The sequence below is a fragment of the Dendrobates tinctorius genome, unplaced genomic scaffold (genome assembly GCF_039654945.1).
Source record: "Dendrobates tinctorius isolate UK_male_01 unplaced genomic scaffold, ASM3965494v1 ptg000325l, whole genome shotgun sequence".
Lineage (NCBI taxonomy): Eukaryota > Metazoa > Chordata > Amphibia > Anura > Dendrobatidae > Dendrobates > Dendrobates tinctorius.
Genome location: NW_027361992.1, coordinates 632,338 through 650,402, shown reverse-complemented (window position 1 = coordinate 650,402; position 18,065 = coordinate 632,338).

Sequence of the window (18,065 nt, the reverse complement as noted above, 5' to 3'; positions counted from 1 at the left end):
ACGAGGACCAGTCGGGCTTTATGCCTAACCGCTCCACGGCTGTTAACTTAAGAAGATTATTTCTTAATATGCAACTGCCTGCTGATAATGGTGGCAGGAGAATAGTGATGTCATTGGACGCTAGGAAAGCATTTGATAGCGTGGAATGGCAATACTTATGGAAAATCATGGAACTGATGGGATTCGGCCCCGCGTTCATGGCCTGGGTGAAGTTATTGTACTCATCCCCAAAGGCGGTAGTTAAGGTGAATGGAGAACAGTCCGGGATGTTTGACTTGCATAGGGGCACAAGGCAGGGGTGTCCGCTGTCCCCGCTATTGTTCGCGGTGGCAGTGGAGCCCCTGGCGGCCAAGATCAGAGCTGAGAGGGGAGTGGTCGGATTTAAATTTGGGAAGCTGGAAGAAAAAATATCATTGTATGCCGACGACATCCTGTTGTTTTTGGAAAGTGCAGGAGAGACACTGGGGTGCGTGATGGATGTAATTAAACAATTTGGGAGCATTTCAGGACTGGAGATAAATTGGCACAAGTCTTATGTCATGGCTGTGGATAGAGCAATAGAAGCGGAGGAGATAGATGAGAGGGGGAAACAACTCCAGCTAGTTTCACAGTTTAAATACCTAGGGATATGGGTAGCTCTTCCACTGTCCCGATTCACGGGTTTGAATTTGGTTCCTCTGCTAGAGAAATTTAAAGGGAAAATAGGTGCATGGTGCAAATTGGCTTTAACGGTAACGGGTAGAACTAACCTGATTAAGATGGTCCTTATGCCACAACTAATGTACGTTTTGCACAATTCGCCGATATGGCTACCAAAAAAACGGTTTCTGGGCATTGATTCTATCTTCAGATCCTTGATATGGGGCAAGAAGCAGGCACGGATTAAATTTGGAACTCTGCAAAAAGGAAAGGAAGAGGGAGGACTGGCCGCACCAAATCCATGGGTCTATTTCTTGGCAGTACAGGGCCAGCATGTCAGGGGATGGAGAGAGCTCGATTGTGGAGGAGCAGCTCACCGGGTGCTGGTAAATGTGACGGGGAGACGCCCACTTATCCAGGGTCTAGAGGATGGTACCTTTAAGAAACTGGGAGCACCATATCCTACCATAGGCATGATTCAGAAGGTATGGGACACCATTAAAAGGATCAGAGGGGTGGATGAGCTGACTAGGTACTCACCGGTGTGGGACAATGAGCATCTGCCGGAACTTAATAAGCTGCGTCAAATGGGCAATTGGAAGGCGAAAGGAGTGAGATATGTGTGCCAGCTGCAGAGTGGAATGGACCTGAAGACCATTGAGACATTGAGAGAGGAATTTGATTTGCCTTCGGTATGGGGGTTTCAATACTATATGCTTCGACATGCTTGGAGGGCACAGTGTAGATTGGGAGCCATGACGGTTCAGGGCGACATTGTACTAGACTTTGTGTGTATGAAGGGAGGGACGAGGGGAGTTATATCGAGCATATATCATGATCTACTACACTCCTATCTGGGGGACAATCACCTCACTGCAAAGAGTAAATGGGAAAGGGAGGTGGGTACCCTCACAACAGAACAATGGGAGACTATTCTTGAATATGTCCCAAAGATCTCTCTAAGTGAGCAGGCACGGCTCTCCCAATTATATGTAATACATAGAACATACAAAACACCGCTGGTCCTATTCAAGGCGGGCTTGAGGGGAGACTCTAGCTGCCCTAGATGTGGCACAGACCAGGCCAGACTGTTACATATGTTATGGTCGTGTCCGCGGCTGGTGGCATACTGGCTGGTCGTTATCAACAAAATTGAGAGAGCTTATGCATGTACGCTCGACAGGAATCCAGTGCTGTGTGTTTTGGGGGAGGTGGATGGGATACCTGTCTCAGAACATTACAAAGTGGCAATAGCGAGGTTGCTGTATGTGGCACGCAAACTAATAGCACGAAAATGGAAGGATTCGGAACCCCCCACTAGGAGGGAATTTATTGCTCAGACACGTACGGTAATGCATTTAGAGGAAAGCATTTACAGGCGAAGGCATGGTGAAGGCACTTTCGAAAAAATATGGTCCGCCTGGATGGCGGTGATATGATTGCTAAGACTCTCAAGTATACCTGGCATAAGGAGTATTGGGGGAGGGGAGAGGGGGGGTTGGCTTTGATTGTATTACTACAAGATATGTGAATTGTTACATGTATATTGATATCCACTGTTTATTGTTTAAAATCTTTTGAAACCTAAATAAAAATAACTGGTTTAAAAAAAAAAAATATTCCTATGAAAGTTGCGTCTCCAAAATTCAAGCCAAGGTTCATTGGACCTTATAAGATTTTGGAAATTCTTAATCCCGTTTCTTTCCATTTAGCTCTTCCAGGAACGTTTAAGATTCACAACATTTTTCATAAATCTTTGTTGAAAAGGTTTGCGGAGCCAGTAGTTCCCATGGCTGCGCCCCCTGATCCTGTATTGGTTAAGGGTAATCTGGAGTATGAGGTAGAGAAGGTATTGGATTCTCATCTGGCTAGACGGGGACTCCAGTACTTGATCAAGTGGAAAGGTTATGGCCAGGAGGATAATTCTTGGGTGTTTGCTTTTGACATTCATGCCAAGAGATTGGTTCATGCATTCCACCGGGCCCATCCTGATTGGCCTGGTGGCTTGGATGAGGGTTCGGTGACCCCTCCTCAAGGGGGGTACTGTTGTGAACACTTTTGACCTGACTTCTGAGTTTGGGCTCCCCCTGGTGGTTGCTGCGGGTAATGGAGCTAGTCGGGTTGGCAGAAGTCAATCACTTGAAGGTGTTACAGACTGTGAAGATTTAAGTCAGCAAGCTTCCCTCACTTGTTGCTGGTGATTCTTCCTGTGCATTTTGAAGTCCGCTTGCCCTCTGCTTGGTCCTGCATCGTTCAGATAAGTTATTTGTTTGCTTGAATCTTTTTGCCTTTGATCCAGTTTTTGCCTTTCTCTGCTTTCTGCTTTTCTGTGTGGGATCAGCATTGTTCCCTGCTGGGACCAGTGCTGGACCCCATTCCATATGCCACAGCTTATGTCAGTCTGTTCAGTATTGCTAGTCCCCTGTTATAGCTATAACATTAGCTATATGCCCTTGCTGACAATAAACTGCTGGGAACCCTTTCCCTATGCATATTAGCTGAATTAAAGCTGCTAAGCAGATATAATGCCCAGTGACACGCTGACACTTCAGACCCCGACGCACATTTTGCTAATGCTTCTTCCACGCCCCTGGAAGAAGCATTAGCGAAACGCGCGTCGGAGTCTGAAGTGTCAGCGTGTCACTGGGCATTATATCTTCTTAGCATCTTTAATTCAGGTAATATGTATGGGGCAAGAGTTCCCAGCGGTTTATTGTCAGCATGGGTATATAGCTAATGATGTATTCATTGCTTTGAGAGCACTGCCCTATGTGAAGATTTAATCTCCATTGTGCTCCACTATTTATACCTGGCGGCCATTGTTTAACTAAGCACTATATCACTTTAAAGGTGTGATTATTTACAACTCAGAAATTCAATTCAGTGTCATTTAATTACTGGCTTTCTATGTTATTTACATTTGTTATAATCATCACTGTGCTTTATATTGCTGCTTTAGGGGCATCTGAATTAATTAAGCACAATACCACTTTAAAGCTGTGATTATTTATAACTCAGGAATTTAATTCAGTGCTATTTAATTATTGGCTTTCTATGTTATTCACATTTGATATAAACATTATTGTGCTTTATATTGCTGCTATTAATTAAAAAAAAGGCGTAGATTCCCCAGCATTTTTGATAACCAGCCGGGCAAAATTCACAGCTGGGGGCTACAACCCTCAGCTGTCAGCTTCAACAAGGCTGACAGCTGAGGGTCCCCCCTATTTTTGACAAACAGCCTTGCTAAAGCAGACAGATGGGGTCTGGTATTCTCAGGCTGGTAAGGGTCCAAGGATATGGCCCCCCAGCCTATAAATAGCAGCCCACAGCTGCCCAGAAATGGCACATCTATTAGATGTGCCAATTCTGGCACTTTGCTGGGCTCTTCCCACTTGCCCTGTACCAGTGGCAAATGGGGTTCACATTTGTGGGGTTGATGTCACCTTTGTTTTGTCATTTAAGAGAAAAAAGACCAAGCAAAGAATGGCCTGCACACCAATTAAATCTGATAACACATAATAACCGTAGAAAAATGCTTTATTGGAAAACACAACACACGTGTTAAAAACAATTAAAAAGGACAAAGGAAGTCCATGTAACACCCCTGCATATAATAATCACATACAGCCATAATAGGTATAGAGCCCTTTTTGTATCATTAAGAGTACAGACAATGAAAAGCCATCACAATACACCATGTGTGCAGAGTTTTTTCTGAGACATATGTAGTCTCCAAATTGATTCCTATATACCAGCCCAATGTACAAACTTTCCAGGACCACAATTCAGGAGCCTGCAAACAAATAAGGCTGTAAAAATGTAAGAGAAGTTGTAGCTATATACTCACTGAACCACCTAATGAGCAAAAACCCTGAAAGCCAGCTCAATATTTCCAGATGATGTGCTGGTGGATGGCCAGGCACCCATGAAGTCTGTGGGAACACTTCCCCTGATGAAGCTGCTTTAAGCAAGAGATACGCGTGGGGTTGCTCCTCACACCCCTGCTCCATGTCTTCAGCCCTGTGTTAGCTTTATTTTGGATGCCTATGGGCATTATTCCCTTGGCTATCCACAGACTTCATGGGTGCCTGGCCATCCACCAGCACATCATCTGAAAATATTGAGCTGGCTTTCAGGGTTTTTGCTCATTAGGTGGTTCAGTGAGTATGTAGCTACAACTTCTCTTACATTTTTACAGCCTTATTTGTTTGCAGGCTCCTGAATTGTGGTCCTGGAAAGTTTGTACATTGGGCTGGTATATAGGAATCAATTTGGAGACTACATATGTCTCAGAAAAAACTCTGCACATATGGTGTATTGTGATGGCTTTTCATTGTCTGTACTCTTAATGATACAAAAAGGGCTCTATACCTATTATGGCTGTATGTGATTATTTTATGCAGGGGTGTTACATGGACTTCCTTTGTCCTTTTTAATTGTTTTTAACACGTGTGTTGTGTTTTCCAATAAAGCATTTTTCTACGGTTATTATGTGTTATCAGATTTAATTGGTGTGCAGGCCATTCTTTGCTTGGTCTTTTTTCTCTTACATTTCATGGTTCTCTCCATGCAAGGCTTTTGCACCCTTATATATAGAACCCATTGATTGTTTGGTGCACCCCACACCTTTTTATACAACACTTTGTTTTGTCATTTGACATCAATCCCACGGCTTAGTAATGGATAGGTGTCTATAAGGCACCTATCCATTACAAATACTATAGTTACTGTATATAGTAAATAAAGACAGAGCAAGTATAAAGTCTTTTATTAGAAATAAAACAAAGCACAGTTTTCCATTTTTATTTCAAAATAACAAACACAGTTATACTCACCTAATTCCACCAAAGCCTTCATTCTCTTGTAATAAAACAAAAATAAAAAACAACAATATCCCTGACCTCTCCGTCGTTCTGTCCCATGCATTAATGTATGTTTGGGGGATTAATGGTTTTCAACCTGGACAGTGCCAAGATGCAACCATCCAGGCTGAGAACCACTGGTGACTGAGCTGCTGCGAGCGCAGCCTCAGTGACTAGTGATGTCATTGAGGTTACCTCCGGTCACTGAGGCTGTGTTCCTAGCTGGGCTGAATTGCTGTGATCTCGTTGAGATCCCAACTAGCATTGTGAGAAAAACTTTTAAATAATTTTAAAAAAATGGCGTGGGGACCCCTCTATTCTTGATAACCAGCCTTGTTGAAGTTGACAGCTGAGGGTTGCAGCCCCCAACTGTGAGTTTTGCCTGGTTGGTGATAAAGGGGAAACCCATACCTTTTTTTTTTTAATTATTTATTTACAGAGCAGGAGCGTACTAATGAAAATACTCATCAGCCGCTCCTGTTCTTGCTGCTTTAGCGACAGCAGGTGTCGGATGATGGGAGCAATAGTCCCATCAACTGACACCAGTGACTGGAGGTAAACTTTATACCTCCAATCACAGCTGAGTGCTCACACTGTCTTTTGACAGCATCGGAACCACGGCTCTCTGATCGGCAGGGATGATTTCACCGCCGATCAGAAACAGTGTTTGCCGTGTTGTCATGCACATGACAGCGTGGCAAACACTGAATGTTTGGGCTCCCCTTTCAAGTGAATGGGGTCCGTGTTTGGGTTCGGGTCCGGGCACTGTTCTGGTACCCGAACCCAAACTTTTTGCAACTGTACGGCCAAACCCCCCGGACCCGTACATCCAGGGGTTCGCTATCTCTATTTATAACACTCCAAAAAAGTGTTATTTTTTTTTACAGAGTTCAACTAGTCATCCATACATACAGTGTAATGTGCTTAGTGGGAGACAAAGGTGACAGAAGCATGTGAGACTCCAGAGTGAGTGAACAAAGGAATATTGGAGCCAGAGGAAGCTTGCCAACAGCAGAGGTGGCAGGAGCCTGTGTTCCTGATACAGTCGGTATCCCGGATCCACCAGAGCCTGAACCCAGGCCACATCCTTTTCTGCTCGAGTTCTTGTGGACTGCAGACAGGAGAGGCAGGATTCAGGAACTGGTGAGCGGACTGCAGGGGCGACGCTGGTCGAAAGATACAAGGAGGCGAACTAGGACCAGGTATGGACAAATGTTGTCAGGTCGGCTAGCTATAAGGTACCGAGAGTTGGCATCCTGGGGGTGGTAGATCGTCAGCGGAGAAGGGGTCAATTGAAGAGTTTGAGACCCGTCATCACATCTTGCTCAACCATCGGGAAGTAGACATGGAACACTTGACTCGAAGGCTGGAAGAGCTGATGGCTAGAACTAGGGTCACGTTCTTCAAAATGGATGGGCAGCATCACTGGTATGAGGTGGATGTGATCCCAGAAGGAAGGGAGCAAGATAAATCCTTCTTGAGAAATGAATGGGCCTGAGAGAGGTTCCACATGAGGTGGCTCGAGAAAGGGCAACTACCACTTCGAGAGATGGTACTGTCCTTGGGGTTCCCCACCTCCTAGACATGAGTAGCCAATGGTGCAGGTGACACAGTGGGCTGTTGCTCATTTTTGTATATCAGGAGCTATGGCACAACCTGAAGCTGGGTCACTTACAGCCCAGGCACCCGAGAATTGGGTTCCAGGAAGCAATGGGATGCAATCCCCCCCAGCCTCAAGAAGAAGGAGAAGAAGAAGCGGACATCTTAAGAGGATTACTGCATTACATCTGCTTATATTTTTTCCTGGCTTTGTACTTTGTGTAAAGCCTTTATGAGTGTAGGAGTACAGTAAGTAAAACTTTTAAAATATTTGTATGAGGCCTGCCAGTTGTTGCCTTTCAGGGTCCTCTGTGCTGTAAGCCTGGAATGTTTCTCTGGGACTTGTAGTTCCACGAGCCTTGATTAGTGTATAAGGGGCTGGGCTTGCAGGGTTAGTCGGATAGCTTGGCGGGTCCGGTTAACCACACACCGCCCATCAATGGGTGTTATAAGGAGACTGTGGGTTGGTCACATGGGTTCTGTGTGGGAAGGTCCTGCAAGAGTACAAGTTTCCTGGAAGGCACATGGAGAAGGCATAGGTCTGCAAAGTCTGTGATGGCTATCTGTGTTAGGGAAGCCACCGTCCTTCTGTGGGTCTGGAACTGATGGATGTGAGCTTGTCAAGCAAGTCATAGTATGGGTCAGTGAACCCAGTAAGGCAGCTTCCCTGGAAGTCAGGACCTATGTGATGCCAGCCTGTGATGATAGATAATGTAAAAAAATAGAGACTTTATTTAAATGCCCTTAATTATTTATTTACAAAGCAGGAGTGGCTAATGACTGCTCCCATCTGCTACTCTTGCTCTCACTGTTAATGGCGGCAGCAGGTGTCTGATAATGGGAGCTGTGGCCCCATCAGCTGACATCAGTGACCGGAGGTAAACTTTATACCTCCAATCACAGCTGAGTGCTCACGCTGTCATCTGACAACGTGAGAACCGTGGCTGTCTGACCGGTGGGGATGATTTCGGGCAGCTGAACCCAAACATTAACACAGACTTCCTTGTGAGCTGATGTGCCTTGCCAAAAAGTTCCATTTGTGTCTCATCTGTCCATAGGACATTCTCCCAGAATCTTTGTGGCTTGTCAACATGTAGTTTGGCAAATTGCAGTCTGGCTTTTTAAGATTTTTTTTTTCAACAATGGTCGTCTCCCATGAAGTCCACTTTGGCACATACAATGATGGATGGTGTGATCTGACATTGATGTTCCTTGAGCTTGAAGTTCACCTTTAATCTGAATAGAAGTTTTTCTTGGCTCTTTTGTTACCATTTGTATTATTCGTCTCTTTGATTTGTCATCAATTTTCCTCCTGCGGCCACATCCAGAGAGGTTGGCTAATTCCCATGAAGCTTAAATTTCTGAATAATATATGCAACTGTAGTCACAGGAAGATCAAGCTGCTCGGAGATGGTCTTATAACTTTTACCTTTAACATGTTTGTTTATAATTTTCATCCTAATCTCCTGAGACAACTCTTTCCTTCACTTCCTCTGCTCCATATTGAGTGTGATACACACCATGTCACCAAACAGCACAGTGAGTATCTGTAGCCCTCTATAGAGGCCCACTCACTGATTCCAAGATTATAGACACATGTGATGCTAATTAGTGGACACACCTTGATTTAACATGTCCCTTTTGTCACATTATTTTCAGGGGTACCATCATTTGTGTCCAGGCCTATTTCATGTTTTATTTTTTAAAAAATTCTGTGGAAGTGTGGTTGAAAACCAATGTCTGACTTTCATTTGTTTAATTTCATAGATTTTTGATTTATTAATACTTTTGTCAGATTCAAGTTATTTCTGTCACCTTTGTGGGTTTTTCTGTCATTAAACGAGAGGTACCAACAATTTTGACCACGTGTGTAGGTGTTTAACCAACGGCTTTCCTCTGACACTCTGCCCAGATAAATGAGGGGGCCAGCCCTGATTATGCTGTTAAAGACTCTTGTATTGAGTATTGGCTTCCCATAGCACTTATCAATACGCACCAAAATGTTCTGGCAAAGGTGCTGCTTAATCAGCTGGTGAAATTTGCACCCGGCTTCTTTCGGGTGCTCAGCATTGCTTTGTTTCTGGATGCAGTACGTTTAGTGCTGTGTACCATGTCCAAGAGGCAGGGCATCAGAGTAGGGCAGATCTCTGGAAGGGGTACTTGCTGTCCTTAGATCAGGCAAAGGCTTTTGACCGGGTGAATCACGAGGACTTCTGGTCCGGCCTCTTGAGGTATGGTCTGCCTGGGAAGTTCATCAAATAATTAAAGGTTTTGTATACAGGGGCAAAGACTTTTCCACTCAGGAACATTTGGATTGGTCTTCCTTTTGAGATTGGGTCAGGGGTCCGCCAGGCTGTCCTTTGAGCCCACTTTTATACATGCGGAACCAAAAGCCACTCTGAGGGCTACTTGGAAGAATCTGGTTCCATGATTAATAGGGAAAAGTGTGTGAGTCTACAGCAAGAGTTCTACAATAGGGTGGGCGCTTCAGTGGGCTGGCCTAGGCTGGCATGCCATTCCTATGTGGAGAGGGCCTATGGGGCATTCAGTTCCCTGAGTGGACGAGATCGGGGCACTTTATTTCTATTTATTTTAGTAACTAGGATACACATGGAATGAACGGTATCTAGAATCTACATAGCAAAAATCCTACCCAGGGAAGAGGTGGTTAGAAACATTTTTGGGACCCTGGTGAAGTTGCATTCTTTAGAGTTTGAGTGGCTAGGTGCAAGGAGGGTTTTGCTTCTTTGTAGGGGGTTCTCTTTTAACCTCTTAATGAACGCCGATATGCCTTTTAATGGCGGTAGTTAAGGGTACTTAAAGCACAGCGCCGATAATTCAGGGCACTGTGGAAAAAGTAAATAGCGCCCTCCAGTATCGGATTTTCTCCAGGGTCTTGGCTTCCGGGGGTAACCGAGACCCCAGAGAACATGATTCTGGTCGGTATTTACCGACCCCACTATTACGATTGCCGTTATTAACCCTATAACGGCAATCGCAAAAAAAGCCGCAATTTTGCATTTAATTTCTCTCTCCTCTGATGTGAACGCACATCAGAGGAGAGAGAAATAGGGTCCCCGATCCCGCCCGGTACCTCCCGGTGGTCCTCGTAGTCCTCGGGCCCTCCTGCCTCCTCCGGTGGGTGCTGCCATCTTGGTTCCGGAAGAAAATCACAGTGATCAAAATTAATGAATGGAATCTGCACATGCGCTGGCCGCAAATCTGCCAGCTGACAGATTCCATTCATTCATTTTGATCACTGTGATAAACTATCACAGTGATAAAAATAAAAAAAACTATCACCCCCTTAGTTAGGTACATAAAATAAAATACAGAAAATATATTTCTTTTCAATTTTCCATTAGGGTTAGGGTTAGAATTAGGGTTGGGGTTAGGGTTGGAATTAGGGTTAGGGTTGGAATTAGGGTTAGGATTAGGGTTAGGGATTACCATTAGGGTTAGGTTTGGGATTAGGGTTAGGGTTGGAATTAGGGTTAGGGGTGTCTTGGGGTTAGGGTTGGAGCAAGAATTGAGGGGTTTCCACTATTTACCAACTTTGGGGGTCTAATATCTCCTGTTACCCTTGGGAAAACAAAAAAATTGGGGGCTAAAAAAAATCACTTTTGTGGAAAAAAAAGATTTTTTATTTTCAAGGCTCTGCGTTATAAACTTCTGTGAAGTACTTGGGGGTTCAAATTGCTCACCACACATCTAGATAATCTCCTTCAGGGGTCTAGTTTCCAAAATGGAGTCACTTGTGTGGGGTTTCTACTGTTTAGGCACATCACGGGCTCTGCAAATTCAACATGATGCCCGCAGAACATTCCATCAAACTCTGCATTCCAAAATGGCGTTCCGTCCCTTCCAAGCTCTCCCATGTGCCCAAATAGTGGTTCCCCCCTCATATGGGGTATCAGCTTACTCAGGACAAATTGCAGAATAACGTTTGTGTTCCAATTTCTCCTGTTACCCTTGGGAAAATAAAAAAATAGCAGGCTAAATAAAATCATTTTTGAGGAAAAAAAATGATTTTTTTTTCACGGCTCTGCTTTATAAACTTCTGTGAAGCACTTGGCCGTTCAAAGTGCTCACCACACATCTAGATAAGTTTCTTAAGGGGTCTAGTTTCCAAAATGGTGTCACTTGTGGTTTTTCCCTGTTTAGGCACATCAGGGGCTTTACAAATGCGACATGGCATCCAATCTCAATTCCAGTCATTTCTGCATTGAAAAAGTCAAACGGTGCTCCTTCCCTTCTGAGCTCTGCCGTGAGCCCAAACAGTGGTTTACCCCCACATATGGGGTTTGGGCATACGCAGGACAAATTTCACAACAACTTTGATGGCCTAATTTCTCCTGTTACCCTTGTAAAAATAAAAATTTGGGGGCGAAAAGATAATTTTTGTGGAAAAAAAATGATTTTTTTATTTTCACGACTCTACGTTATAAACTTCTGGGAAGCACTTGGAGGTTCAAAGTGCTCACCACACATCTAGATAAGTTCCTTCAGGAGTCTAGTTTCCAAATGGGCTCACATGTTGGGAGTTTCCAATGTTTAGGTACATCAGAGGCTGTCCGAACGCAACATGGCATCCAATCTCAATTACAGCCAATTCTGTGTTGAAAAAGTCAAACAGCGCTCCTTCCCTTGCGAGCTCTGCTGTGCGCCCAAAAGGTGGTTTACCCCCACATATGGGGTATCGGCATATTCAGGAGAAATTTCACAACAAATTTTGTGGTTCATTTTCTCTTTTAACATGTGAAAATAAAAAAATTGGTTCTGAATTAAATTTTTTTGCAAAAAAAAGTTAAATGTTAATTTTCTCCTTCCACATTGTTTCAGTTCCTGTGAAGCACATAAAGGGTTAATAAACTTCTTGAATGTGGTTTCGAGAACCTTGAGGGGTCTAGTTTTTAAAATGATGTCACTTTTGGGTATTTTCTGTCATATTGACCCCTCAAAGTGACTTCAAATGTGAGGTAGTCCCTAAAAAAAGGTTTTGTAAATTTTATTGTAAAAAAGAGATATTGCTGGTTAACTTTTAACCCATATAACTTCCTAGCAAAAAAACTTTGGTTCCAAAATTGTGCTGATGTAAAGTACACCCCTCTATATGACTTTAAATATGATGTGGTCCCTAAAAAAATTGGTTTTGTAAATTTTGTTGTAAAAATGAGAAATCGCTGGTCAACTTTTAACCCTTTTAACTTTCTAACAAAAAAAAATTTTGTTTCCAAAATTGTGCTGATGTAAAGTAGACATGTGGGAAATGTTATTTATTAACAAATTTGTGTGACATATCTCTCTGATTTAAGGGCATAAAAATTTAATGTTGGAATATCGCAAAATGTTCAAAATTTTCGCCATATTTCCGTTCTTTTCATAACTAAGCACAAGTCATATCAAAGAAATTTTACCACTAACATGAAGTAAAATATGTCACGAAAAAACAATCTCAGGGTATGTGCACACGCTGCAGATTGGTCTGCGGATTCTTCCGTGCGGATTTTGCAAAATCCGCAGGTGAATCCGCAGGTCAAAAGACCTGCGGATTAGCCTGCGGGTTTGCCCTGCGGTTTATCACCTCTACAATGGAGGAGATGGCAAACCGCAGCAGAATCCGCAGAAAAGAATGACATGTCAATTCTTTCTGCGGATTGCAAACCGCAGCAAAAAACAAGCGGAAAATTCCGCACCGTCTGCACTGCGGTTTCCATTTTCCATAGGATATAATAGTACTGTACAACGCAGCTAATTCTGCTGCGAATCCGCAAGATCAAAACCGCTGCGGATCCGCAGCAGAATCTGCAGCGTGTGCATATACCCTCAGAATCTGCGGGTTCCGTTAAAACGTTCCAGAGTTATAACCTTATAAAGTGACAGTGGTCAGAATTGTTAAAATTGGCCTGGTCATTAAGCCGCAAAATGGCTCTGTCACTAAGGGGTTAATTTATCTTAGGGCATGGATAAGTTTAGGAAAGTGGGTAGGCATAGATAGGTAGGTGGGTAGGGTCGGTAGATAGGGAAATAAAGAGACAGTTTAGGGACAAATAGATGGTCGCTTTTCGCTACAGATTTTTGTTTTACATATCTCAGTTCAAATATAGGTCTTAGGCCGGTTTCACATTAGCGCTTTTTCAGCCCACGCACGGCCGGGGGTAGCTCTGCCCCCGAGCCGGCTCTCTGCCCGGCGTGCCCGCCCCTTGCTTGTAGCGCCGCCTACTAGCGGACAGCGGCGCCTGCGATCGGCGCACCCTATCTTTAGCATAGGGTGCGCAGATCGTGCGCAGGCCGTGCGCTAGTTGCGCTTTGACCTGCGCTGCGCACTTTTGACGGTGCGCCGTGCGCGCCAAAATCCGAAAAGTTGGGTCTGGGTAAGAGGTTTTGTATAGAATTGCTAATGTGTTTTATATAAGATACTAAATGTGATGCTAGGCGTTTTTGTGGTAAGTTAGGGCAGTCTTTGTGCATGTAGTATGTTGGGTGGGTTAAGTTTCTGGTGGTTTATGGGGTGAGAAGGGCCTCAAAAATCATGTTTGTTTTTTTCAGAAAGCCAGGAAACATTGGGATGAAGCTATTAAGAGGCCATGATGAAAGTTGGACATACCATGTACCAATTTGTTGAGTGGTGAGTGGTTGTGGGAATAAGTGTTTACCCCCTTCCTGATTTCCAGTTATTTTGCATGTTTCTCACACTTAAATGTTTCAGATCAGCAAACAAATGTAAATATTGGACAAAAGACAAGTAATCACAAAATGCAGTTTTTAAATGAAGGTCTTTATAATTAAGGGGAAAATAAATCCAAACCTACAGGGCCCTGTGTGAAAAAGTGATTGCCCCCTAAATCTAATAACTGGTTGGGCCACCATTAGCAGCAACAACTGCAATCAATCGTCTGAGTGTTTTACAACGCTCTGGATGAATTTTGGCCCTCTCATCTTTGCAGAATTGTTGTAAGTCAGCCACATTGGAAAGTTTCTGATCATGACCTACCTTTCTAAGGTCATGCTACAGCATCTCAATCAGATTAAGGTCAGGAATTTGACTAGTCCACTCCGAAGTCTATGTTTTCTTTTTCTTAGCCCATTTAGAGGTGGACTTGCTGGTGTGTTTTGTATCATTGTCCTGCTGCATAACCCAAGTGCGCTTCACCTTGAGGACACAAACAGATGGCCGGACATTCTCCTTCAGCAGAAATCATGGTTCCATTATCCCAGCACGTCTTCCAGGTCATGAAGCAGTAGAACAGCACCAGACCATCACACTATCACCATATTTTACTGTTGATGTGATGTTCCTTTTCTGAAATTGTGTGTTACTGCTACATCAGATGTAATGGGACATACTACTCCTAAAAAGTTCAACTTTTGTCTCACCAGTCCACAGAGTATTCTCCCAAAAGTCTTGGGGATAATCAAGGTGTTTTCTGGCATAACTGAGACAAGCCTTCATATTCTTATTGCTAAGCAGTGGTTTTCGTATAGGAATAGTGATGATGAGTGAGTGTGCTCATCACTATTCGTTATTTGCTCGAGCATCAGTGTGCTCGGGATGTTTATTACTCTGCGAGTATTTTTTTAATGCTTGAGTCCCCGCCCCGCTTTTTAAGACAGCCGATGCACATGTGGGGATTGCCTGCCAGTGACTGTAATGCCGTAGCCATCTTGGTTGTGGCATTACTGTAATTGGCTGGCTGCATAGCGTCATCACGTCTATATAAGACCCATGATGCCATGCTTGGCACAATGTATTCTGGAAACAGGCAGTTTACGGCGATGTGTTGATGAGAGAGGGACAGAATTTTAGCTGTGTATTAGCCACGGATTCAATTACATTTATTTTTCTGTGAAGTACAACAACAGTCCTAGTTAAGGCTAATTAAAATACACAATAAATTTCAAAAGGTTGCTGCAAACAATAGATACTGCTTTTATTGCCAATTAATGTTGGCACCGATGAAAAATCATGCTCAAACAACTTTTTTTTCACACCAGAATCAGGACACAAGTATTTAATATATCTGGCCTTCTGATGAGCCCTAATGGGTGAAACGCGTCGAGGTACATAACTCTCTATGGCTGGTGGCGTTTGACTAGATGAGTACTATCATTAATTTGGCAGCATTATGTAGCATTCTCTATTACATCTGATATATGTGACTGGTTTTTTTTCTGGTTATCTGTTGTGGGATTACACACCATGTCAGGATATGTTGACTTTATGCCACTAGCACACAGATTATAAAAAGAATCCTAGTCTGCAGCAAACCTGCTAATTATATCTATATGTGCTAAACCACTTTTTTTGCCATGAATGGGTAATTAAAATACATATTAACACTGCTGTTTGCAGCACTTAGAGAGAGATTCTGCTGAAGGGATCATGTAAGAAAGGGTAAGGTGAATTGCATGTCCTTTACGCTGCAGCCTGCAACTGATACCAAAACTTCTTTTCAGGATTAATAATATTCTATTTGTTTTAATCCTGCAAATTCTCTGAGAAGGGAAATATTATAGAACATTTTTCTGCGGCAGTTTTGCATTAAATGTATACAGCCAGACTTGGTTAGTTATCAATTGCATTGCTATATTGATACTGCGGTCTCCTAAGTCCATCTCAATTTGGCAAATTTGCCTGGCTTTGTAATGCTACAATTTTTTTGAGTAGTGAAATTTTATATGGCATTTAGCGTGCTACAGTTCGGTCTCAAAACCCCCAAAAAAGAAGTTGTAAAAAAAAAAAAATGGCATTGCTAAATTTAAACTGCAGTCTGATATGTCCATCTGAGGTATGCAAATTTGCTTGGCATTTTAACACAGCCATTTTTTGGAGCTGTGAAACTTTATACACTATTTGGCGTGCTAGAGTTGGGCCTCAAAACCCATCCAAAAAAGAAATTGTTAAAAAAATTGTGTTGCTATATATATACTGCAGTCTGAAACATCCATCTGAGGTGTGCAAATTTGCCTGACATTGTAATACAGCCTTTTTTCACCTGAGACATTTTAAACACCATTTTGCATGCTTCAGGTTGGCCTCAAAACTAGAGATGAGCGAACCTTTCAAATGTTCAGTTCAGTTGGGTGAACGTCCCGATGTTCGCCGAACGGTTCATCAAACGTGCTCGAACCCCATTGAATTCAATGGGAGGCAAAACGAAACACATATACATTACACCTTAAGGGGGGACAAAAAAAAATCCCAAACAGCACAAATTAGAGGCAGACAAAGTTGCATCAACTGACCCAGAGTACAAATAGTATAATTGCACAGCATGGATGCATGGGACAGGGCTGGGCCAGCATTTCTAGCTGAAACATTAATCAGTACCAGGTGGATGAGTGACAGATGTAGCCCTGTTGGTCTAAGAAGTCTACCAAATTCAAGCAACATACATGAAGGGGATCCAACCTTGAGTCCAAACATTTCAAAAATTAGGGGCATACAGCAGGAAAAGTGGCATCAATTGACCCACAATAGAACATTTAATAATGGCACATAAGCAGTCAGTCATAGGCTATGAATGAGTTATTAGGGTCTAGGCCAGCATTTAAAGCTTTAAAATGAAAGTTCAATTAAGATGAGGTAGGTGAGAGAGCGGTGTAAGACTTCTTTGCTTGGAGCCCTGAAACCTCATGCAACAGCTCAAACTGTTTTTTTTTCCAAGCCACACTCAGATGGCAAAGATATCACCTTGGTAGATCAATAATGTTAGAAAAATGTGAGGATAGTAGCACAGGTAGTTGATTGAAAGTAAGTGCAGGCTTGCCGGTCCAGGAGCCCTACTGCTTAAGGCAACACACATGAAGGAGTCACAACTTGGAGTGGAAACATTGCAAAAACTTATTACCACACAACACTAAAGTGGCATCAATTTCCACAGAGTAGAAACAGTATACTGCGCCTCCAACAACCCTTCCACAACAGGTAACCCACCAGATGGAGACCCAACTTGGAGTCTTCATATTTCAAAAAATCATTGTCATACACCACTAAAGTGGCATCAATTTTCACAAGGTGGAAACAGCATAATGAGCCTCTGACACACTTTCTACTACAGGCAACCTAACAAATGGAGACCCAACTTTGAGTTTCCACATTTAAAAAAATTGTTTGTATCATCATCAGCAGTAGCAACAGCAGACACAGAAGCCTCGACAAAGGTGTTACAGACTGCAATAATGCAAAATCAATGCATGACACTAAAAACGACACCATCACCTAGTTTGCCAAGCATGCAACTGGGATACAAAAGTAATTGGAGGTCCATGACTTCTTAATTTTGATGAATGTTAGGTGGTTTACACTTTCAGGGGACAGCCAGATGTGCTTATCCTTCAGGGCACCACCAGCAGCGCAGAAAACACGTTCTGAGAGTACGCTAGCACGACAAAACCTAGGCATGACAGGCAATCTCAGGCCACTCTATTTTTGAAGACCAAGATGCAAAAGTGCTCCTTGTTGGGATTGATATTGAACTTAAGATACTCCTGCACCATCCTCTGTAGTTGTTCACAACGTGTCAGACTTGTACTCTGTTCTGCTGGTGCACGGGTTGGTCAAAAACATGTATGCCACTTACACTGCTGCTGCTGCTAATGTTCTTGAGTTGACGCCTTGACATTCCCAGGGTTGGAAGTCTAGAACTGCGATGAACACTGTGTGCCTCACTGCTGTTTTGGAAAAAAACACTCTTAAGATTGTCTGCAAGTGTGTTTTACTGCAGCACGCATCTGTCCCTTTTTAGAGGGAAACATCTGGCAAAACTTACTCTTGTACTGTGGATCTAACAGAGTGGCAACCCAGTAGTCATCACTACTGTATTTCTAACCCTAAGAATACGGGCAGCATATTGAAGATCGTGCACCAAGAAGGCTCTCATGTGTCAGTCGTTTGAGCTCCAAGTCTGGTGTGTTGGTGGTGTGGTAACACTCAAGCTTCCTTCCTCCATTCCCTCCCGA